This window comes from Ranitomeya imitator, chromosome 8, assembly GCF_032444005.1.
Source record: "Ranitomeya imitator isolate aRanImi1 chromosome 8, aRanImi1.pri, whole genome shotgun sequence".
NCBI classification, from domain to species: domain Eukaryota; kingdom Metazoa; phylum Chordata; class Amphibia; order Anura; family Dendrobatidae; genus Ranitomeya; species Ranitomeya imitator.
The window spans coordinates 25,747,351-25,774,586 of NC_091289.1; the positions used below are offsets into that span (position 1 = coordinate 25,747,351).

Genomic DNA, 27,236 nt, shown 5'->3' on the forward strand with positions numbered 1-27,236 from the left:
TTAGTGTGGAGTTCTTTAACAGAGAGAATATATTACAGCTCTTGTGCACTCCAGAAACTGAGGTCACCACTTGATAGCTGATTACAGGAAGAACATTAGTGTCCTGTCCTTTTTTCCTGAATTGACATAGACAGCAGGTTGAGTGGTAACAAGAACAGAAACTACTGCTTCCTAGCTGTCCTTTATCACCTCCTCGTGGCTGTTTTCGGACCCTTATTAATTACAAGTATAAGCAATATGGATTTCTTCCAAGAGTCATGGACGGAATTCATCATTCCTTTATGTATCAATATTTTTGAGTATTTTGAGCAATTTTTCCTTAAATTGTCAGAGTTGTTTTTTCACAAAATCGAATATATCTGTGGAAATTGTGTCACCAAGGAATAAAAAAAAAAACCCTTATAAACACAATAATTTATACAAGCCGGTAATAATATTTACTTACTACATTAAAGGGATCCTGACCTCTGATTAATCCTTGGTGAACCATGGAGGTTTCAAAGAAAATATACCTTTCGAAATTTTCTGGGGACTAGTCGAAGAGGCCGGTCTTTGACCCATTATCTCTTCCCCACTTCCTTTAAGTGAGAAGTCTTTTCTCTACACGTGTATATGGGGAGATAACTTTCTTTCTTAGAGATAGAAAATACCTCCCATTTGTTGAGATGAAAAAAAGCACTCAGAAAGGAGAGATTGTAGAAGACACCAGAATGATCGACCGCTGCCATAGGATTGTGCATTTAAGGGGATGTGGAAGAGACGTGGAAGGGCTTTGATCTGCAGTAGGGGATATGCTTATGGGACTGAAATTTTAAGGATTCTAAAAAGTTGCCAATCAAATTTTCTAAAACAATCCCTGAAAATTGGGACATCTCCCAGGCTGAAAATTGTGGGGAATCTGCCATCAGGTTTTTCCTATGGAATCTAAGAGTACCATGATGTTGGGGCTGAGAGCCTGATTTCAGCAATGTGTCACTTACTAGGGCTTGTTTTACGATCTCAATATAATCAGTGTTTTATCAGCAGAAGATTATCACTACAGGACTAGATGTCTTGTGCCCGCTGGTCCAACCACGCCCCCACTACACAATGTACACAGAAAGCAGCCAATCAGTGGTGTGGGCGGGGTTACACACAGCTCTGCATTCAGAGCTTTGCTAAATGTGCAACAGAGAAAACTGTGATTGTATCACAACTACTGCAGCCAGTAAACTAAGTGATATATCGCTGGAATCAGTGTTTCTGCCCCTACGTCATGCTGCAGGTTACATAACAAAACCGTGAAGACAGATTCCTTTAAAGTGAACCCTTGTTAAAAGGAGGCATTTTTGCTGGGTTTGGGGTGTTCCCAGTGCAGTTTAGAAGGTCAGGACTTAGGCTGGCTTCACATTTGCATTTTTTTTTTTGCATTTTAGCTCAAAAAAACGCAAAAAAACACATGCGTTTTTTTCCCTATACTTAACATTAAAAATGCATGCGTTTTTTGCATGCATTTTGACGACGCATGCGTCATTTCTATGCATGCGTTTTGCTGCAGAAATGCAACATGTAGTAATTTCTAGCGGCGTTTTTTTGCCGCAAAAAAAGCATGCATTTTTTCGCGGCAAAAAAGTATTGATGTCTATGTAAACGCATGCGTTTTTAAGCACATGCATTTGCATGCGTTTTTAAACGCATGCGTTTTAATAGAAAAACACAAGAATACACACTGATAAGCCACCCCCCAACCCTAACCCTAACCCTAGAGATCCTAACCCTAACCCTAAGGGTTAGGGTTAGGGTTAGGATCCCTAGGGTTAGGGTTAGGATCCCTAGGGTTAGGGTTAGGATCCCTAGGGTTAGGGTTAGGATCCCTAGGGTTACATAGGGTTAGGGTTAGGATTAGGATCCCTAGGGTTAGGGTTAGGGTTAGGTTTGTGGTTAGGATTGGGGTTAGGATCCCTAGGGTTGGGGTTAGGTTTGGGGTTAGGGTTAGGGTTAGGATCCCTAGAGTTAGGGTTAGGATCCCTAGGGTTACTTAGGGTTAGGGTTCAGGTTAGGGTTAGGATCCCTAGGGTTAGGGTTAGGTTTGGGGTTAGGGTTAGGATCCCTAGGGTTAGGGTTAGGGTTAGGATCCCTACGGTTAGGGTTAGGTTTGGGGTTAGGATCCCTAGGGTTAGGGTTAGGGTTAGGTTTGGGGTTAGGGTTAGGGTTAGGATCCCTAGGGTTACTAGGGATCCTAACCCTAACCCTAGCTATTTCTGTTTATAGTGGGTTTTCTAGTTGTTTTTGATGATTGGCAGCTGTCACACACTTCTCATAATGCGTTTCAAAAACGCAGATGCAGGAAAAAAAGCATGTAAATGCGTCAAAACGCCACGTTTCTTTTAAAACATGCAAAAACGCTTGCATCTAAAAAACGCAGCATTTAAACGCGTTTAAACGCGTTTTTTCACCAAATGCGTTTGCGTTAAAAACGCTGCGTTTTTAAGCGCAAATGTGAAACCAGCCTTAAAGCATCCCAGTTGCTCAAGGTATATATCACCTATATGATGATGAAGACTGGGGCACAAGAGATGTTCAGTACCCCATGGCAGTCCCAGATAATCTTATCTGTGCTCCAGACTTGTTCGGAACTATGATGTTGTCTTAAAAGGACTTTCAGGACTTAGAGGCAAATAAAAAACAGCAGTCTCCACTATCGGGCACTTTCCACCAGGCAGTAGGATGAATTCCTTTTGGTCATAGAAGATAATGGAAATTCTAAAAGTTTAATCTTATTAATTTTGCCTCCCCCAGCGATGTAACTTTAGAAATGGCTGCCAGGGTTGATTAAGTGTCACTTCCCGGTTTAGTCATCAATAGAAGCTTCTACACCACTGAGCATCAAATGTTATTGTGTTTCTATCAAAGCAAATCCCATTCTCTATACTCGAAACTCTGCAGACAATACAACGCCCGGCTCCTGGAAAAGCACGTTAGGGCGCTTGGCGAGTGGGAATTTATTTTAATTCCTTCCAATATTTTTTTTCTTTTACTTTATCACGACAGCCGTTAACCCCACCGGTGACATTACTCACATTGTAAGACATGGCTGTTATTCCAGAACAGACTGAAATGAAAGCTAAGATGTGAGTAATGGGAAAAAGAATAAAGACGGGAAAGTATTAGAGGGTAGTTGTTTTTTTTAACGAGGGGAAATATAAACTAAGATATGACATCCCCTTTTTTAATTTCCAGACAAATGATCTCTGCACGATCGTCTCGTCTCTTACTACATATGGAATTTGCAGCTGGAGAGACAATTCTCCTACAGCTCGGAAATGTAGAAGGCAAGAGCAAGATCCTCCGGGGCTGAAGTCTTATGTAGGTCCCCTCCTGTATGACTTCTATATGCCCCACCCATGTGTCATGGGGAAACACAAGTAGGAAGAGATAGATAGAAAGATAATAGATAGATAATAGATAGATGATAGATAGATGATAGATAATAGATAAATAATTGATAGATAATAGATAGATATTAGATAGATGATAGATATATAGATAATAGATAGATGATAGATAATAGATAGATGATAGATAGGTGATAGATAATAGATAAATAATTGATAGATAATAGATAGATAATAGATAGATAATAGAAAGATAACAGATAGATAATAGATAATAGATAGATAGATAGATAGATAGATAGATGATAAATAGATAGATAGATAGTAAAATAGATAGATAGATAATAGATAGATAATAGATAGGTGATAGATAGATAATAGATAATAGATAGATAGATAGATAGATAGATAATAGATAGATGATAGATAGGTGATAGATAGATAATAGATAATAGATAGATAGATAGATAGATAGATAATAGATAGATAATAGATAGAGTGGTATGGAAAGTATTCAGACCCCTTTAAATTTTTCACTCTTTGTTTCATTGCAGCCATTTGGTAAATTGAAAAAAGTTCATTTTTTTTCTCATTAATGTACTCTGCACCCCATCTTGACTGAAAAAAACAGAAATGTTGTAATTTTTGTAAATTTATTAAAAAAGAAACACTGAAATATCACATGGTCATAAGTCTTCAGACCCTTTGCTCAGTATTGAGTAGAAGCCCCTTTTGGGCTAGTACAGCCATGAGTCTTCTTGGGAATGATGCAACAAGTTTTTCACCTTTAGATTTGGGGATCCTCAGCCATTCTTCCTTGCAGATCCTCTCCAGTTCCGTCAGGTTGGATGGTGAACATTGGTGGACGCCATTTTCAGGTCTCTCCAGAGATGCTCAGTTGGGTTTAGGTCAGGGCTCTGGCTGGGCCGGTCAAGAATGGTCACAGAGTTGTTCTGAAGCCGCTCCTTTGTTATTTTAGCTGTGTTCTTAGGGTCATTGTCTTGTTGGAAGGTGAACCTTCAGCCAAGTCTGAGGTCCAGAGCACTCTGGAAGAGGTTTTCATCCAGGATATCTCTGTACTTGGCCGCATTCATGTTTCCTTCAATGACAACCAGTCGTCCTGTCCCTGCAGCTGAATAACACCCCCATAGTATGATGCTGCCACCACCATGTTTCACTGTTGGGATTGTATTGGGCAGGTGATGAGCAGTGCCTGGATTTCTCCACACATACCACTTAGAATTATCACCAAAAAGGTCTATCTTCATCTCATAAGACCAGAGAATCTTATTTATCATAGTCTGGGAGTCCTTCATGTGTTTTTAAGCAAACTCTATGAGGGCTTTCATATGTCTTGCACTGAGGAGAGGCTTCCATCTGACCACTCTGCCATAGTGTACATTAATGAGAAAACAATGAACTTTTTTGAATTCACCAAATGGCAGCAGTGAAACAAAGAGTGAAAACTTTAAAGGGATATAAATACTTTCCATACCCACTGTAAAACTTCTATATACAGTACATAATACAGGATCCACCATTTACAATAGGTGATGTCACAGCTCACCTCCTCCTCCTGTACAATGACTGATAACACCTCTATATACAGTAGATCACACAGGATCCACCATTCACAATAGGTGATGTCACAGCTCACCTCCTCCTCCTGTACAATGACTGATAACACCTCTATATACAGTAGATAACACAGGATTGACCATTCACAATAGGTGATGTCACAGCTCACCTCCTCCCGTACAATGACCGATAACTCCTCTATATACAGTAGATAACACAGGATCCACCATTCACAATAGGTGATGTCACAGCTCACCTCCTCCTCCTGTACAATGACTGATAACACCTCTATATACAGTAAATAACACAGGATCCACCATTGACAATAGGTGATGTCACAGCTCTCCTCCTCCTCCTGTACAATGACTGATAACACCTCTATATACAGTAGATCACACAGGATCCACCATTCACAATAGGTGATGTCACAGCTCACCCCCTCCTCCTGTACAATGACTGATAACACCTCTATATACAGTAGATAACACAGGATCGACCATTCACAATAGGTGATGTCACAGCTCACCTCCTCCCGTACAATGACCGATAACTCCTTTATATACAGTAGATAACACAGGATCCACCATTCACAATAGGTGATGTCACAGCTCACCTCCTCCCGTACAATGACCGATAACTCCTCTATATACAGTAGATAACACAGGAGGCACCATTCACAATAGGTGATGTCACAGCTCACCTCCTCCCGTACAATGACCGATAACTCCTCTATAGTAGATAACACAGGATCCACCATTCACAATAGGTGATGTCACAGCTCACCTCCTCCTCCTGTACAATGACTGATATCAGTCTATGTACAGTAGATAACACAGGATCCACCATTCACAATAGATGATGTCACAGCTCACCTCCTCCTCCTGAACAATGACTGATAACACCTCTATATACAGTAGATAACACAGGATCCACCATTCACAATAGATGATGTCACAGCTCACCTCCTCCTGAACAATGACTGATAACACCTCTATATACAGTAGATAAGACAGGATCCACCATTCACAATAGATGATGCCACAGCTCACCTCCTCCTGCTGAACAATGACTGATAACACCTCTATATACAGTAGATAACACAGGATCCACCATTCACAATAGATGATGTCACAGCTCACCTCCTCCTCCTGAACAATGACTGATAACACCTCTATATACAGTAGATAAGACAGGATCCACCATTCACAATAGATGATGCCACAGCTCACCTCCTCCTCCTGTAGAATGACTTATAACACCTCTATATACAGTAGATAACACAGGATCCACCATACACAATAGGTGATGTCACAGCTCACCTCCTCCTCCTGTACAATGACTGATAACACCTCTATATACAGTAGATAACACAGGATCCACCATTCACAATAGGTAATGTCACAGCTCACCTTCTCCTCCTGTACAATGACTGATAACACCTCTATATACAGTAGATAACACAGGATCCACCATTCACAATAGGTGATATCACAGCTCACCTCCTCCTCCTGTACAATGACTGATAACACCTCTGTATACAGTAGATAACACAGGATCCACCATACACAATAGGTGATTTCACAGCTCACCTCCTCCTCCTGTATAATGACTGATAACACCTCTATATACAGTAGATAACACAGGATCCACCATTCACAATAGGTGATGTCACAGCTCACCTCCTCCTCCTGTACAATGACTGATAACACCTCTATATACAGTAGATAACACAGGATCCACCATTCACAATAGGTAATGTCACAGTTCACCTCCTCCTCCTGTACAATGACCGATAACACCTCTATATACAGTAGATAACACAGGATCCACCATTTACAATAGGTGATGTCACAGCTCACCTCCTCCTCCTGTACAATGACTGATAACACCTCTATATACAGTAGATAACACAAGATGTCTGACCACTAGGAAGCGCTACTGTACTTTTTGATATTCATCTGGAAAAACATTAGGTGTCACCATCACCAGACGTCTGTGCTTAGTCCAAGAGACATATTGATCTTGCTCATTTTTCATAACCCGGGTTGATAGTTCATTTAAGCCCAATCAATAAAAAGCAATTTTAATTCCAGTTGTAAAGCGAGGATCTAACGGCGCTCATTAAATACACATTTCTCAAAGTTCATTAATATTTCATTTTTGATCTTAAAAACTTTAGATGTCGTTTCTCGCCAGTCGTAAATGGAACTTGAGGCTCTAAAATGTTCTGGGGAAATTATCTGATATTCAGTGAAATGTTATTATTTCCTCTTCATGGGGAAAGAGATGAAAGTCAGGATTAAGTGAGTCATCCATCAAGTGTGATTAGAATCAGACTTCACCGAGTGGTAGCAATGCTGCCCGGGCGTGTCAGAAACCAATATCGCCATGTTCCCGTGAAGTAATAGGCTCCTCTTAAGACTGCGACTTTCATTGAGTTCACAGTGAATCGGAATTACAATATATACCTGGAAATGATTTCTCTATAAAGTAGGGTTGACACGATGGTAAAGCGATGCAAAGAAATGACGGATCCGTGGAAATGAAAAGTTGTAGAGGTTATTACCCTGTGTAGCAAGTATTTGATTCTCCTATAGTGCCACCACAGGAGAAATGAAGCATTGCATTGCGCTCATTGAAACCAATCAAGGTACCTGCTGACATGCTTGGTCCTCTTTGATGATGCTCCCGCTTAGGCCTCATACAGCAGCGTGCAAGAAAATGATGGGGTCCAATATCAAAAGTCTGAAGTAAGACCCCCTCCTCCCCCTGAAAAAAGCTTACTGATGAGTGAGGTGGGGTCAAGGGTCAAAGGTGCAGTGAAAGAGGCACATAACTCACAACTAAAAAAAAGACGGGGTGAGGGCCACACAGAAATTGTACTCGTGCTAAAGTCCCTTAGTGTTCTCAGTCCCACAGTATGATATCTACATAGTGAATATCCCCCCACACAATTGCCCCCCCACAGTACCCTCCCTCACACAGTATGATATCTACATAGTGAATATCCCCCCACACAATTGCCCCCCCCACAGTACCCTCCCTCACACAGTATGATATCTACATAGTGAATATCCCCCCACACAATTGCCCCCCCACAGTGCCCTCCCTCACACAGTATGATGCCCCCACAGTGAATTCACGCTGCACAATTTGCCCTTCCACACACTATTTGATGCCCCCATGAGTGTCCCCCACCACAGTATGATGCTCTCACAATACCCACAATATGTTACCCCTACAGTATGATATCTACATAGTGAATATCCCCCCTACAGTACCCTCCCTCACACAGTATGATATCTACATAGTGAATATTCCCCCACACAATTGCCCCCCACAGTACCCTCCCTCACACATTATGATATCTACATAGTGAATATCCCCCCACACAATTGCCCCCCCACAGTACCCTCCCTCACACAGTATGATATCTACATAGTGAATATCCCCCCACACAATTGCCCCCCCACAGTACCCTCCCTCACACAGTATGATATCTACATAGTGAATATCCCCCCACACAATTGCCCCCCCACAGTGCCCTCCCTCACACAGTATGATATCTACATAGTGAATATCCCCCCACACAATTGCCCCCCCACAGTACCCTCCCTCACACAGTATGATATCTACATAGTGAATATCCCCCCACACAATTGCCCCCCCACAGTGCCCTCCCTCACACAGTATGATATCTACATAGTGAATATCCCCCCACACAATTGCCCCCCCCACAGTACCCTCCCTCACACAGTATGATATCTACATAATGAATATCCCCCCACACAATTGCCCCCCCACAGTGCCCTCCCTCACACAGTATGATGCCCCCACAGTGAATTCACGCTGCACAATTTGCCCTTCCACACACTATTTGATGCCCTCATGAGTGACCCCCACCACAGTATGATGCTCTCACAATACCCACAATATGTTACCCCTACAGTGAAGTTATTTACAGTAACCCCCACCTACCCAGTGGGATGCCTCCTCAAATAGTTTCTTCACACACACAGTTTGATGCCCCCGCAGTGCTCCCTACAAAGTATGATGCCCCCATAGTGAATTTCACCACAGAAGCCCCTACATACACAGTACAATGCTTCCACAAATAGTTTCCTCACACGCACAGTATGATGACCCCCACAGTGAATTCCCCACAGTAACCCCCACATACACAGGATGATAGCCCCACAAATAGCTTTCTCACACGTGCAGTATGATTCCCCCGCACTGACCCCAACACAGTATGATTGTCTTCATGCTAAATTCCCCCACAGTACATTACACTTACACAGTATGATGCCTCCACAAATAGTTTCCTCACGCACACAGTACGATGTCCCCACAATGAATTCACCACCGTAACCCCCACATACACAGTATGATGCCTCCACAAATAGTTTTCTCACGCACACAGTATGATGCCCCCACAGTGAATTCACCACAGTAACCCCCACATACACAGTATGATGCCTCCACAAATCGTTTCCTCACGCACACAGTATGATGTCCCTGCAGTGAAATCACCACCGTAACCCCCACATACACAGTATGATGCCTCCACAAATAGTTTCCTCACACACATTATGATGCCCCCACAGTGAATTCACCACAGTAACCCCCACATACACAGTATGATACCTCCACAAATCGTTTCCTCACGCACACAGTATGATGCCCCCACAGTGAATTCACCACAGTAACCCCCACATACACAGTATGATGCCTCCACAAATCGTTTCCTCACATACATTATGATGTCACCACAATGAATTCACCACAGTAACCCCCACATACACAGTATGATGCCTCCACAAATAGTTTCCTCACGCACACAGTATGATGCCCCCACAGTGAATACACCACAGTAACCCCCACATACACAGTATGATGCCTACAGAAATAGTTTCCTCACGCACACAGTATGATGTCCCCACAATGAATTCACCACAGAAAACCCCCACATACACAGTATGATGCCTCCACAAATAGTTTCCTCACGCACACAGTATGATGCCCCCACAGTGAATACACCACAGTAACCCCCACATACACAGTATGATGCCTACAGAAATAGTTTCCTCACGCACACAGTATGATGTCCCCACAATGAATTCACCACAGAAAACCCCCACATACACAGTATGATGCCTCCACAAATAGTTTTCTCACGCACACAGTATGATGCCCCCACAGTGAATACACCACAGTAACCCCCACATACACAGTATGATGCCTACAGAAATAGTTTCCTCACGCACACAGTATGATGTCCCCACAATGAATTCACCACAGAAAACCCCCACATACACAGTATGATGCCTCCACAAATAGTTTCCTCACGCACACAGTATGATGCCCCCACAGTGAATACACCACAGTAACCCCCACATACACAGTATGATGCCTATAGAAATAGTTTCCTCACGCACACAGTATGATGTCCCCACAATGAATTCACCACAGAAAACCCCCACATACACAGTATGATGCCTCCACAAATAGTTTTCTCACGCACACAGCATGATGTCCCCACAGTGAATTCACCACAGTAACCCCCACATACACAGTATGATGCCTCCACAAATCATTTCCTCACACACAGTATGATGCACCCACAGTGACTTCACCACATTAACCCCCACATACACAGTATGATGCCTCCACAAATAGTTTCCTCACGCACACAGTATGATGCCCCCACAGTGCCTCCACAGATAGTTTCCTCACACGCACAGTATGATGTCCCAGCACAGAATAATGTCTCCACAATTAATTTTTCTCACACAATTTGCCTCCACAGTACCCCCCACACTCTCAGTATAGTGCGCCAATGCAGTACGATGACCCAACAGTACCCCCACATGCACAGTACGATGTCCCACAGTACCCCTAAAACAGGATGATGCACCCACAGTTAATTCTCTCACATAATTTGCACCCACAGTACCCCTAAACTCACAGTATGATGCCATCCACAGTGCCCCATCACAGTATAATATCCCCACTGTGAATTCACCTACAGTATCCCTCCCACACACACATACAATAATGCCCCCCATAGTGCTCCCCAACACAATATGAAAAAAAATAGAGAGGTCTTACAAAGCTTCTCCTATAAACTTCCCAGTGGGAACCAGCGATCCATGACACATGGGTGGCATCTGAGTGTTATCCTTTTTTTTTTTTTTTTTTTAACCAACCCTTCATCTTGGAACGGGGAGTTTATTCAGGAAATCGGATTAAAAATGGATGCCTCAATATTTGGGGGACATGGACATAATCTGTGCTTGTAGACTGTTACAGCTATGTGCTGTCTCCGTAAAAAGCACGGATAGAAAACAAGAATAATGAAGTCTGAATGAGGCCTAACTGATACAGCCCTGAGCAACTGCCTGATCTATAAGCTCAGAATTCACTAACAGGCTAAGTGGAAGTTGGAGTTTATGAAGGATTTAATCACTATGTAGTTCAAAGGTACGCAACGTTTTACCAACTTTTTACATACTTTTATTTCAATTCTTTTCAACTTTTTCGATCTCTGATTGCTGCCAATAAACTGAAGACCTCTTCTTTATATCTGAGGTTAAGCGTCTGTCCTGATCCTTACCGTCTGACACAGGCGGCTGCTTCTTTCTGGTAACATAGTAACATAGTAACATAGTTAGTAAGGCCGAAAAAAGACATTTGTCCATCCAGTTCAGCCTATATTCCATCATAATAAATCCCCAGATCTACGTCCTTCTACAGAACCTAATAATTGTATGATACAATATTGTTCTGCTCCAGGAAGACATCCAGGCCTCTCTTGAACCCCTCGACTGAGTTCGCCATCACCACCTCCTCAGGCAAGCAATTCCAGATTCTCACTGCCCTAACAGTAAAGAATCCTCTTCTATGTTGGTGGAAAAACCTTCTCTCCTCCAGACGCAAAGAATGCCCCCTTGTGCCCGTCACCTTCCTTGGTATAAACAGATCCTCAGCGAGATATTTGTATTGTCCCCTTATATACTTATACATGGTTATTAGATCGCCCCTCAGTCGTCTTTTTTCTAGACTAAATAATCCTAATTTCGCTAATCTATCTGGGTATTGTAGTTCTCCCATCCCCTTTATTAATTTTGTTGCCCTCCTTTGTACTCTCTCTAGTTCCAGTATATCCTTCCTGAGCACCGGTGCCCAAAACTGGACACAGTACTCCATGTGCGGTCTAACTAGGGATTTGTACAGAGGCAGTATAATGCTCTCATCATGTGTATCCAGACCTCTTTTAATGCACCCCATGATCCTGTTTGCCTTGGCAGCTGCTGCCTGGCACTGGCTGCTCCAGGTAAGTTTATCATTAACTAGGATCCCCAAGTCCTTCTCCCTGTCAGATTTACCCAGTGGTTTCCCGTTCAGTGTGTAATGGTGATATTGATTCCCTCTTCCCATGTGTATAACCTTACATTTATCATTGTTAAACCTCATCTGCCACCTTTCAGCCCAAGTTTCCAACTTATCCAGATCCATCTGTAGCAGAATACTATCTTCTCTTGTATTAACTGCTTTACATAGTTTTGTATCATCTGCAAATATCGATATTTTACTGTGTAAACCTTCTACCAGATCATTAATGAATATGTTGAAGAGAACAGGTCCCAATACTGACCCCTGCGGTACCCCACTGGTCACAGCGACCCAGTTAGAGACTATACCATTTATAACCACCCTCTGCTTTCTATCACTAAGCCAGTTACTAACCCATTTACACACATTTTCCCCCAGGCCAAGCATTCTCATTTTGTGTACCAACCTCTTGTGCGGCACGGTATCAAACGCTTTGGAAAAATCGAGATATACCACGTCCAATGACTCACCGTGGTCCAGTCTATAGCTTACCTCTTCATAAAAACTGATTAGATTGGTTTGACAGGAGCGATTTCTCATAAACCCATGCTGATATGGAGTTAAACAGTTATTCTCATTGAGATAATCCAGAATAACATCCCTCAGAAACCCTTCAAATATTTTACCAACAATAGAGGTTAGACTTACTGGCCTATAATTTCCAGGTTCACTTTTAGAGCCCTTTTTGAATATTGGCACCACATTTGCTATGCGCCAGTCCTGCGGAACAGACCCTGTCGCTATAGAGTCACTAAAAATAAGAAATAATGGTTTATCTATTACATTACTTAGTTCTCTTAGTACTCGTGGGTGTATGCCATCCGGACCCGGAGATTTATCTATTTTAATCTTATTTAGCCGGTTTCGCACCTCTTCTTGGGTTAGATTGGTGACTCTTAATATAGGGTTTTCATTGTTTCTTGGGATTTCACCTAGCATTTCATTTTCCACCGTGAATACCGTGGAGAAGAAGGTGTTTAATATGTTAGCTTTTTCCTCGTCATCTACAACCATTCTTTCCTCACTATTTTTTAAGGGGCCTACATTTTCAGTTTTTATTCTTTTACTATTGATATAGTTGAAGAACAGTTTGGGATTAGTTTTACTCTCCTTAGCAATGTGCTTCTCTGTTTCCTTTTTGGCAGCTTTAATTAGTTTTTTAGATAAAGTATTTTTCTCCCTATAGTTTTTTAGAGCTTCAATGGTGCCATCCTGCTTTAGTAGTGCAAATGCTTTCTTTTTACTGTTAATTGCCTGTCTTACTTCTTTGTTTAGCCACATTGGGTTTTTCCTATTTCTAGTCCTTTTATTCCCACAAGATATAAACCGCTTACACTGCCTATTTAGGATGTTCTTAAACATTTCCCATTTATTATCTGTATTCTCATTTCTGAGGATATTGTCCCAGTCTACCAGATTAAGGGCATCTCTAAGCTGTTCAAACTTTGCCTTCCTAAAGTTCAATGTTTTTGTGACTCCCTGACAAGTCCCCCTAGTGAAAGACAGGTGAAACTGTCTGGTAACGTTGTTTTTCAGGTTCAACCTGGTAACGTTGTTTTTCAGGTTCAAAATAATGCAAGGAGAGATATTGAAATAGTGAGGAGTGAGAAACTAAGAAAGTTGCAGAGGATTTTTATTCTACAATGATATAAACAAAATTGGAAACTTGATTTAGGGTGTTCAATTTTACTGCAGCACTCCCAGAGGAGAAATGAAGCATTACAAGTAACTAATAATATCAATAGGTTATCCGTGTAATGGATGGACACCTTAGGTCCTCCAGAACAAAAAGCATTCTTTGAAGATCTGCGTAGAACTGATGGAAGGGTATAACATGAAGATTTATATATTTAGAGAGAGAGTATTTTTTTATTAAGGGGATTTTCATGTTAATGCGATCTGTCTACATTTCTACGCTGGTATAACACAGTCTAAGCTTTCAATGATGAAGCTGTTGGCTTTTTCTAGAGGCTGTTGTTACAGGAACGCGTCTGGTAGAAGAAAGGTAGCCCGTCGATGCAAATTAGCAGGTGCGCATGGTTGAAATTTGAAATGTTTGCTATCAAGGTAGTGGCGGAAAAATGATAACACACTGTGACGGCACATGAAGATTAACAAGAATATGATTGGGTAAATTAGTATTGAATGGCTTAATGCTCAGACCGTTTCATGTACCGCTGATCACTAGTAACGTCAGCAGTATAATCAATTGGCAGGAGGCATCGCAGTGTCGTAGGGAATTACCATCCGTCATCAAGCGTAGAGTCATAAAAATCTGGAAAAAATGCTGCAACATAAGAAAAGTCTAAAAGAATGGAAGGGTTAATAGTTTATTTTTTTATATATATATATATATATATCAATATTTGCTGTCAGCCCTTTACCTTCATTAACTCTTCTAGGTTCTTGATGCACTCTGGAGGAGGTTGATAGCACTAGTCACAGAAAGCCACCGAGCTCATGATTGGCAGCAGCGCTGTCGGCGTACTGTCAGTGCTGCAGACAATAACTGGGAATAGTGGCTGAGACGCAGAACTAGACCCAGGAAGGATGAGTAAAGAATGCTTTGTTTTTGAGAAACAAACCACAGTGGGGGAACAGGAGTTTTCCAAAATCAAAAAACCCCTATAATCTAGAAATGAGTTATCTATGGAATATAATTCTACCAATGTGCCGGGCGAAAATGAGCGGATGTTCAGCCTCTGCTGTAGACCCAATTAATTCTGAATCTTTTTACCGAATGTTGTTCCCAGGTTTGTTTGGGTCAAAATAAGTTCTCTTGTTTTTATGAAATAGTATTCCCATATTCATTCTTCACCGGTCATTCTTTGCCCCCAGCAGGCATCAGAGGGGTAGACATGGACGGCGGCACGGAGACAATATGGAGCTTCTGTTTGCATGGATCCTTTCTGTTAAGTCGATAAATCATCCTAAATTCATTGAAATCAAAAAGAAAAGAAAAGGAAATTGGCCCAATGTTCAAAAGCCAATCATCCCCATAAATAGGACCTGTTGGCACATTAGGACAGATGAGGAAAGATGTGAGCTAATATTTTGGAACACGGCTAATTCCCCTTTAGAAATCTTTTCTTTGCAGTGGGTCCAACAAGCGAGTCCATAATTGCCGTTAATGTTATTCACCCCCCTCTTGATAGATTCACAGTTTACAACCTTAAGACAATAGGACAACAGGCTTCAAAGGCTTCGCGAAGGAGAACAGTTGGGGGTTTACAATCGGAACATAAGCCTGGGTCTACAGCAATTAATTCTCCTGGGGAAAACAGAAGGGATGAAATAATCACATGCTGAAGCTTCAACGATTGTCATTAATTTAAAAAAAAAACAAACAGCAAAGAATTTTACTCATCATATAACTCTCTGGTGTAATTTATATTTCCATGGCAAAAAACGTTGAAAATTGAATAGAATTGACTAAAATTATTAATAATTACAAGTCTAGGAATTTACTATCACTGTCGTTCTGCATGCCGGTGACAGATGAGCCAATTGACCTGTCTCGAATTGAATTTGCCAAAAATTTGGGTTTTAAAAATGCTTTGAATTTCATTTATAAGAATCTAACAAAATAGGCGAGGGAAATGATGGGCATAAAATAATAAAACACTTTATATTCACCTATTCACACCACCTCCACCACATTTCCCGGTTCTTCCTCTGCCCCATTCGTCCCTGTGATAGTTTGTGGGGCCATTCAAGTGTTCATTTTTTTTTCTCGGACCAAGTGATCCTCGGAAAATAGCGGAGACATGTCTGATTTTGATCCAAGGGTTGGATCAAAATCACAATGCAAGTCTATGGATCTGTGAAAAAAAATCAGACCGCGCTTGGATGACATCCGATTTTTACAGACTGTCAGAATGGAGAGGGTGGAGAAAATTATTATTTTTTCCATTTCTCCATGTACGAAAAAAATCGAACGACACTCGTATCAATCTCTGATCAGAGTCTGATCAGAATTATCAGTCAGATTCTATCATATGTGAAAAAATTAGACATCTGAGTGAGGCTTTAAGGTGAGTGATTGACATTACTCAGGTGGAGGGCGAAGCACATCATTGACGTCAAAGACGTGTCATTCTCTTCCCCCACACATGATCATGTGAAACCAATCACTAGACTCAGAGCTGGAAGGGAGCACCAGAAGAACTAAAGACTAGGGATGGGCGAACCCGAACTGTAAAGTTCTGGACCCATACTGAACGTGTTCGGTCACAAAGTCCCGAACACGTGTTTCCATGGGAAACCTGTGTTACAGTTCAGGTCCAGTTCAGGTCCAGGGCCTGTAGGCTGTAAAAGCATAAAAATTAATAATAAATATATAATTATACTTACCTATCCAGCGACGCGTCCCCCCGTCCTGCTGTCTCCCGGCTGCATCTGCTTACGGGGCCGCTCATTACCTGCTGGCAGTATTCACTGCACCCAGCAGTCTTCGGCTTTTTCCGGCAGTGTTCATGCCACATGAACACTGCCAGAAAAAGCTAAAGACTGCCGAGTGCAGTGAATACTGTCGGAACTTAATGAGCGGCCCCGGAAGCAGATGTGGCCGGGAGACAGCGGGACGGGAGGACGAGTTACTGGACCGGTTTTACAGCCCCCCGCCCCATCCCATATCTGTAAAGTCCAAGCTCGGGGTTCAGATGCAAGTTCGCGTCATCTCCGGCCCCGAACTCTACAAAGAAACTCGGGCAAACCAGACGATCCCAATCATCGGGCGGTTCGCTCATCACTACTGAAGATCAGCACGTAGAACCATGGGCTGTGATGGAGGAAGTATAAGTTCAGTGGTGTAACTTGAAAAAGTTCCAATGGGGGCCCCAATTATTGCAAGTCTTGATCTTTTTATGTAGACTAAAAGGACTTCTTGGACCCCTTAGTCTCCAGGGCCCAGGTGTGATTGCTATACCTGCACCTATTGCAATAACACCCGTGAGTGAGATCCTAGGACAGGTGAGTATGATGTATTTTAGTATTGTTTAACTCCTTCTTTCTCTGTCTATTAAGCTTTGGGGGCACAAGAAATGTATTTTTCCAGCAATCGTGGGCTCTTTCGCATCAAATTGAATCCTCCATCCTAACCAACTGAATCTGCCCAAAACAAAAGACTACAGTTATATAGTTTTCTTCCTATAAGGCAATAATTGGACCAACATTTGCCTTATTTAGCGGCCATAGAACTAGCTCTGTGTTTTCTATGGACTCTTTGGAGACAGACATTTAGTGTTGCGGTTACTGCACCGTTTCCCACGCTTTGCCTATTTTTGTTTTACTGGTTGTTAATATTTTTCTGCTATTTTGCTAGCGCCTTAGATATTATTATCATCTTCAATGAGCGGAGAATACAAAGCAGAAGCAACAAAACCGGCATTGAAGCGCTAATACATGGCATTACGTTGCGTTCTTATTAAATTTATGAGACGGATTTAGCTCCTTCTCTCCTGAATGAAATCGCTGCTTCATTAGGCATCATCATGGGTTCAATATCTATTAACCTCGAAAAATGATTCCGCATGGCGTCTACCACACAGATTGTACAATTTGCTTATTTTTTCGTTTTTTTACTTCCCGGGTCTGACAAACACACAGTGTTGATAAGTATAAGAATTCTGCACAAATCTACATTCCGGGCCAGATTCTTAGTAGGAATGGTACAGCATTAACCTCTGCCAAGACCTGATTATCCGCCTCAGCTTGTGTCGACAGAGTAAAAATAATGGTATTGTTCAGATGCACTGAGGCTCCTGCATCTCCGTGAGGCTAATTTCATTATGGGAACATTCGCGGGTTAAGCAAGATGCCGATTCACCGCCTTGTCTGTGATTATTGCCTTGTCTGTCCCCAATTTGCTTGTCGAGCAGGTAAGGAATTAGAATAATCTTTATTTTCCAGAAAAAAATATTTGCTTTTGCCTTTTTTTTTATCTTGCTTCTTGCTGTACGATACTACAAAAAAACAGCAAGACGTTAAAGCCGTCAGACATGTTGTGAGTTATGGTTTCACAGCAGGACTAGACTAGAGTTATAACTTTTTTACGTATAGGTCAATAGAGTTGTATCAGGACTTTTTTTTTTGCCAGTGAAATTGTAGTTTTTATTATTATTATTTTGGGGATGATATGCTTTTCTGATTTCTTTTCATTCTTTTTTTTTTTTTTTTCAGAGAAAGTGATAAAAAAACAGCAATTCTGACATTTCTTTTTTTTTTTAAAGTTCTTCTTATGGGACAAATATTAAAGGTAATTTGTCCAGACAGTTATACATATAACTATATTAAATGTGTTTTTTTTTATTATTTAGAGATTTTGGCAAAAGAGGGAATGTGTCATCAAAAAATGACCTAATGCCTAAATCAAAATTTTGTTTTACATCTATTTTAAAAAAAAATATTTAGCAGTTTTTCTTTTCATATTAGAATTTTGTAATTCTTACTCTGGCCACTGAGGTTTTTCTAGACTCATTCTGCCTTTTAATTTAGGAAGAGTTTTCAGCAGGCTCATTATCATCATAGGTAGGCTTGCAATGACTGATAACACGACTATGCAACAGCTGAAAACAGAGGATCCACCAATCACAATAGTCAATATCACAGCTCCTCCGCCTTCACAATGACCTTTGCACATGGTCAGTAAATGCTTCCGTAGATTTTTTTTTTTACATTTTTCTTCATTTTTTTAATGCCCTTCCTAGGGAACTTGATCCTGTGATCACTTGTACTTTAAAAGTATGGACCCACCTCTTGACCATGGCCCATATAGGCAATTTGCATTTTGGCTGTTACAAATTGAAACCTGGGAAACTGCATCCATTCAAGTAATGGCCCCTTCACATTAAGCGACGCTGCAGCGATACCGACAACGATCCGGATCGCTGCAGCGTCGCTGTTTGGTCGCTGGAGAGCTGTCACACAGACCGCTCTCCAGCGACCAACGATGCTGGTAACCAGGGTAAACATCGGGTAACTAAGCGCAGGGCCGCGCTTAGTAACCCGATGTTTACCCTGGTTACCATCCTAAAAGTAAAAAAAACAAACAGTACATACTTACCTACCGCCGTCTGTCCTCCAGCGCTGTGCTCTGCACTCCTCCTGTACTGGCTGTGAGCGTCGGTCAGCCGGAAAGCAGAGCGGTGACGTCACCGCTCTTCTTTCCGGCCGCTGTGCTCACACAGACAGTACAGGAGGAGTGCAGAGCACAGCGCTGGAGGACAGACACGGGAGATCCAGCAACGAAATAAAGTTCTGGACTTTCTTCAGCGACCAACAATCTCCCAGCAGGGGCCTGATCGTTGGTCGCTGTCACACATAACGATTTTATTAACGATATCGTTGCTACGTCACAAAAAGCAACGATATCGTTAACAATATCGTTATGTGTGAAGGTACCTTTAATGTGGGCTTTGGCACGTGTCCAGGTGTTGGCCACAATTACAGATATGTTCACCCTTAACTTTTTACTTGAATTTTAGTTAAGGGTTTCCACAATATATAATATGCCAACTTGCTAGAAAAGCTCTTTACAGGGTGTAGTTCACATTACAACCACTGGGTGGTCACATATAGACACATACAGCATAGACATCTCCCAGCAGAGTATCGTTATATCATTTTTTTAAAGCATGTGCCGCACATTTTGGGTTATATTAGCAAAGAGAAAAAATACAATTTTGCTTCCCAGATCCCATACCAAGCTGATTTTAAAGAATAAAAAACTTTACAGTAATGGGAAACTTAATTAACATTAATTGAACTGTCAAAAGTCTGACCTATGGGATCCTCACTGATCCCAATGATGGGGCTCGGAAGTGCCCCATCTGCCCTATCTGTTATCTATGGGAATGCTGGGGATAGTGACGCTCTTAAGCAGTCATCTCTGTAATTTAAAGCCTTGGTGTCAGGATATGTGGGGGCGGTTGTACCCAACGATCCTGGGAAAGTGCCAGAGCGCACGGGGTGCATTATGTATTCAGTATGAACATATGTATCACTGAATAAACTAATAAAATATCATAATATTAATCCCATATGGCGAATGCTAAAAGGGAAAAAAAAACAAAATAGTAGAATCACTCTTTTTTAGTTACTTTGCTTCCCAACAAAATAGAGCAAAAAGAGTCCAGAAAGCCATATGGACCCCAAAATGGCAATGATAAATCAAACCTTGATCTCCATCGACTAAAAAATAATAACTTTATAGCTCTTGGAAAGCAAAGAGCAGAAATCGAAAGCGAAGAGCGGCCAATCAGGATTCTGTCATCCAAGGTCACGCATAAACCTGGAAGAGGTCCTGCTCTCACAAAATCGAAGTTATTACCATTCGTCTGTGTAGGGGATGTCTTCTAACGATGTGAATAAACTTTTTAAAATCATTAATTTAAAGGTTGCACAGCACTCAGATTACACTACTTTTGACATGGTTTGAGTTTGGAATAGGAAATGGGCTCCTATACTGTTCCTCGGGCTATGGATCCCTAGCTATCCCTGTCCCCAGGATTACCCCTGATGGTGGGGATGCCTGGGTCTCGTTCCTCACTATACTGCTGAGTAGAACCAATCTGTTAAGCGTATGGGCAGAACACAAACAAGTCAGACAGGCCGGAGCAAAACAGAAGCACAGTCACACAGGGAAAAATGATAAGGAATAAAAGTTTAAAGCCAGTGAGGCAACAAAGTAACATAAAGACATCAAGTGAAAAGGAAAGGTTTCACCAAACACCGCTTGCAATAACTTTCACCTCTCCAGACCAGGATAGACTAACTATAGCTGGCATTACCTGCTTAGTAAAGGAGAACACATGTTATTATGCAGTCACCATTATGTGGGAAGGTTCCGTATGGTGCAACACACCATAGGGTGGGGCTCCGATATAAGGTGGTGCACACAGTGCCAAGCAATGTTAATATAGCCATTTTTTACACCTCATGGTAACATTGCAATGGGTTATCTTTGGTTTTACAAAGCCCTGAAGCTGTAAGGTCTGCTGAGAATTGTAGTGTTCTCCACTACCCAGTAACTTGCATTATTCTTCAGGACGACATGCCTCAGTCCATGCAGCTGTCACACCTAAATCCTCGCTAAAGATTACTTAAGCACTACCCCTGTTAGCGAGCCCATTTATCCATTAACTGACTTTCTTACTTAGTGGAGAAAGGCTTAAAGCAGACGTGCAATTACCCACGCACTTTAGACTCTGAGAAGCATTTGCGAATATGATCCGAAAGTGATCTGAACCTTGTCGGGAATTGACGTCACATCATTCCATTGACTTGTTAAATGCTGAACTCCACATTATGGGAATGTGTTGTCAGGAGAAGGAGCCACTTCTCCTCTGCTCTTCAGATGACGCCTGTAGGTAAATTATGACGTCAATTTTACATTCTTGGAATTGACGGCTTTTTCTTTGAATGTCCATGCACACAGTAATGCCACGTGCACTGGCCTCGCTCGGTGCCGCATTAGATGGTGATTTGTGCATTGCCTTCCGTTGGGGTCTCCCTTTCTTTGCATACAGTGTAAAAATGATCAAATCATATAATGCTCAAATAACACCTCCATACGGCTACCCAAAATTAATGCAGCAACGTGCCAACAGCATTGCAAAAATGGGTAAAAGCTAATGCAAATATCAACATACAGTGACCAGATCATGGTTACATGCATAATCTGATGTGAGGACTAGTGCGATCAGATTCTCACCTGTATCAATGAGACATCATCTGTATCTATGAGACATCAGCAATGTAAGGAGTAGGGTTGAGCGAAACGGATCGTTCATTTTCAAAAGTCGCCGACTTTTGGCAAAGTCGGGGTCATGAAACCCGACCCGATCCCTGTGTGGGGTCGGCCATGCGGTACACGACTTTTGCGCCAAAGTCGCGTTTCGTATGACGCGCTTGGCGCCATTTTTTTCAGCCAATGAAGGGGCGGGGGCAGAGTAATGACATAGGTCTTAGGGGCGTGGACGCCTATCGCCATGTTGTCGCTTGTGCGATGTAGCGATTTGCACTGTGTAACACCAGCTTTTCAGTTCAGGGACGGACGGAGGGGAGAGAGAGAGAGAGAGAGAAAAAAAAAAAAAAAAATTCCCATTGGCTTTGCATTGGGTTTCGTGTTTCGGTCGATCCTCGACTTTTCGCCATAATCGGCCGATTTCACTCGACTCAACTTTTGAGATAGTCGGGTTTCGCGAAACCCGGCTCGACCCTAAAAAAGTCAAGGTCGCTCAACCCTAGTAAGGAGTGTGATCGGTGCTTGCGGGGATTAGCCCTATGCAAACATGCAGGACGCACACCCCAAAAGTCCAGCTGTGCTCAAGGGTCTGTGTTACCTATGGTGTTTCTGTGTTTTATGAGACATCACATCTTCTCACCTGTATCTATGAGACATCACATCTCACCTGTATCTATGAGACAGCAGATCTTCTCACCTGTATCTATGAGACATCAAATCTTCTCACCTGTATCTATGAGACAGCAGATCTTCTCTCCTGTATCTATGAGATATCACATCTTCTCTCCTGTATCTATGAGATATCACATCTTCTCACCTGTATCTATAAGAAATCACATCTTCTCACCTGTATCTATAAGAAATCACATCTTCTCACCTGTATCTATGAGACAGCAGATCTTCTCTCCTGTATCTATGAGACATCAAATCTTCTCACCTGTATCTATGAGACATCACATCTTCTCACCTGTATCTATGAGACAGCAGATCTTCTCACCTGTATCTATGAGACATCAAATCTTCTCACCTGTATCTATGAGACATCAAATCTTCTCACCTGTATCTATGAGACATCAAATCTTCTCACCTGTATCTATGAGACAGCAGATCTTCTCTCCTGTATCTATGAGATATCACATCTTCTCACCTGTATCTATAAGAAATCACATCTTCTCACCTGTATCTATGAGACATCAAATCTTCTCTCCTGTATCTATGAGACATCAAATCTTTTCACCTGTATCTATGAGACAGCAGATCTTCTCTCCTGTATCTATGAGACATCAAATCTTCTCACCTGTATCTATGAGACAGCAGATCTTCTCACCTGTATCTATGAGACATCAAATCTTCTCACCTGTATCTATGAGACAGCAGATCTTCTCTCCTGTATCTATGAGATATCACATCTTCTCACCTGTATCTATAAGAAATCACATCTTCTCACCTGTATCTATAAGAAATCACATCTTCTCACCTGTATCTATGAGACATCACATCTTCTCACCTGTATCTATGAGACATCACATCTTCTCACCTGTATCTATGAGACATCACATCTTCTCACCTGTATCTATGAGACAGCAGATCTTCTCTCCTGTATCTATAAGAAATCACATCTTCTCACCTGTATCTATGAGACATCACATCTTCTCTCCTGTATCTGAGACATCACATCTTCTCACCTGTATCTATGAGACATCACATCTTCTCACCTATATCTAAGTGACATCACATCTTCTCACCTGTATCTATGAGACAGCAGATCTTCTCTCCTGTATCTATGAGACATCAGATCTTCTCACCTGTATCTATGAGACAGCAGATCTTCTCACCTGTATCTATGAGACATCAAATCTTCTCTCCTGTATCTATGAGACATCAAATCTTCTCTCCTGTATCTATGAGACAGCAGATCTTCTCACCTGTATCTATGAGACATCACATCTTCTCACCTGTATCTATGAGACATCAAATCTTCTCACCTGTATCTATGAGACATCAGATCTGCTCACCTGTATCTATGAGACATCAGATCTTCTCACCTGTATCTATGAGACCTCAGATCTGCTCACCTGTATCTATGAGACATCACATCTTCTCTCCTGTATCTATGAGACATCACATCTTCTCACCTGTATCTATGAGACAGCAGATCTCACCTGTATCTATGAGACATCACATCTTCTCACCTGTATCTATGAGACATCACATCTTCTCTCCTGTATCTATGAGACATCAAATCTTCTCTCCTGTATCTATGAGACATCAAATCTTCTCTCCTGTATCTATGAGACATCAAATTTCTCTCCTGTATCTATGAGACATCAAATCTTCTCTCCTGTATCTATGAGACATCAAATCTTCTCTCCTGTATCTATGAGACAGCAGATCTTCTCACCTGTATCTATGAGACATCAAATCTTCTCTCCTGTATCTATGAGACCTCAGATCTGCTCACCTGTATCTATGAGACATCACATCTTCTCACCTGTATCTATGAGGCATCAAATCTTCTCTCCTGTATCTATGAGACATCAAATCTTCTCTCCTGTATCTATGAGACAGCAGATGTTCTCACCTGTATCTATGAGACATCAAATCTTCTCTCCTGTATCTATGAGACCTCAGATCTGCTCACCTGTATCTATGAGACATCACATCTTCTCACCTGTATCTATGAGACAGCAGATCTTCTCTCCTGTATCTATGAGACATCACATCTTCTCACCTGTATCTATGAGACAGCAGATCTTCTCACCTGTATCTATGAGACATCAAATCTTCTCTCCTGTATCTATGAGACATCAAATCTTCTCTCCTGTATCTATGAGACAGCAGATCTTCTCACCTGTATCTATGAGACATCACATCTTCTCACCTGTATCTATGAGACATCACATCTTCTCTCCTGTATCTATGAGACATCAAATTTCTCTCCTGTATCTATGAGACATCAAATCTTCTCACCTGTATCTATGAGACAGCAGATCTTCTCTCCTGTATCTATGAGACATCAAATCTTCTCTCCTGTATCTATGAGACATCAAATCTTCTCTCCTGTATCTATGAGACATCAAATCTTCTCTCCTGTATCTATGAGACATCAAATCTTCTCTCCTGTATCTATGAGACAGCAGATCTTCCCACCGGTATCTGAGATATCAGATGTACTCACCTGTATCTATCAAACATCAGGTCTTCTCATCTGCATACATGAGACATCAGATTTTTTTTACCTGTATCTACGAGACCTCAGATCTGCTCACCTGTATCAATGAGACATCACATCTTCTCACCTGTATCTATGAGACAGCAGATCTTCTCACCTGTATCTATGAGACATCAAATCTTCTCACCTGTATCTATGAGACATCAAATCTTCTCACCTGTATCTATGAGACATCAAATCTTCTCACCTGTATCTATGAGACATCAAATCTTCTCTCCTGTATCTATGAGACAGCAGATCTTCTCACCTGTATCTATGAGACATCAAATCTTCTCTCCTGTATCTATGAGACATCAAATCTTCTCTCCTGTATCTATGAGATATCACATCTTCTCACCTGTATCTATGAGACAGCAGATCTTCTCACCTGTATCTATGAGACATCAAATCTTCTCTCCTGTATCTATGAGACATCAAATCTTCTCTCCTGTATCTATGAGATATCACATCTTCTCACCTGTATCTATGAGACAGCAGATCTTCTCTCCTGTATCTATGAGACATCACATCTTCTCACCTGTATCTATGAGACAGCAGATCTTCTCACCTATATCTAAGTGACATCACATCTTCTCACCTGTATCTATGAGACATCACATCTTCTCACCTGTATCTATGAGACATCAAATCTTCTCTCCTGTATCTATGAGACATCAGATCTTCTCACCTGTATCTATGAGACATCACATCTTCTCACCTGTATCTATGAGACATCAAATCTTCTCACCTGTATCTATGAGACATCAAATCTTCTCTCCTGTATCTATGAGACATCAGATCTGCTCACCTGTATCTATGAGACAGCAGATCTTCTCACCTGTATCTATGAGACATCACATCTTCTCACCTGTATCTATGAGACATCAAATCTTCTCACCTGTATCTATGAGACATCAAATCTTCTCTCCTGTATCTATGAGACAGCAGATCTTCTCACCTGTATCTATGAGACATCAAATCTTCTCACCTGTATCTATGAGACATCAAATCTTCTCTCCTGTATCTATGAGACAGCAGATCTTCTCACCTGTATCTATGAGACATCAAATCTTCTCTCCTGTATCTATGAGACATCACATCTTCTCACCTGTATCTATGAGACAGCAGATCTTCTCACCTGTATCTATGAGACATCAAATCTTCTCACCTGTATCTATGAGACAGCAGATCTTCTCACCTGTATCTGTGAGACATCAAATCTTCTCACCTGTATCTATGAGACATCAAATCTTCTCTCCTGTATCTATGAGACATCAGATCTTCTCACCTGTATCTATGAGACATCAAATCTTCTCTCCTGTATCTATGAGACAGCAGATCTTCTCACCTATATCTAAGTGACATCACATCTTCTCACCTGTATCTATGAGACAGCAGATCTTCTCACCTGTATCTATGAGACATCAAATCTTCTCACCTGTATCTATGAGACATCAAATCTTCTCACCTGTATCTATGAGACATCAAATCTTCTCACCTGTATCTATGAGACATCAAATCTTCTCTCCTGTATCTATGAGACAGCAGATCTTCTCACCTGTATCTATGAGACATCAAATCTTCTCTCCTGTATCTATGAGACATCAAATCTTCTCTCCTGTATCTATGAGACAGCAGATCTTCTCACCTGTATCTATGAGACATCAAATCTTCTCACCTGTATCTATGAGACAGCAGATCTTCTCTCCTGTATCTATGAGACATCACATCTTCTCACCTGTATCTATGAGACAGCAGATCTTCTCACCTGTATCTATGAGACAGCAGATCTTCTCACCTATATCTAAGTGACATCACATCTTCTCACCTGTATCTATGAGACATCACATCTTCTCACCTGTATCTATGAGACATCAAATCTTCTCTCCTGTATCTATGAGACATCAGATCTTCTCACCTGTATCTATGAGAC

General features: G+C 41.5%; 1 protein-coding gene across 23 annotated transcripts in view; it reads left to right on the forward strand.

Annotated features, from left to right (window-relative positions):
- CADPS (calcium dependent secretion activator) overlaps positions 1–27,236 on the forward strand; it is a 548,041-nt gene that overhangs the window by 63,640 nt on the left and 457,165 nt on the right. The window contains exon 1 of one of the 23 annotated variants that reach the window (XM_069736618.1): positions 18,179–18,226. The exons of the other annotated variants lie outside the window; for them this stretch is intronic. The gene's annotated coding sequence lies outside the window, so the exon portion shown is untranslated. Of the gene's footprint in view, positions 1–18,178; positions 18,227–27,236 lie in introns of those variants that run through there. 23 annotated transcript variants of the gene reach the window in all.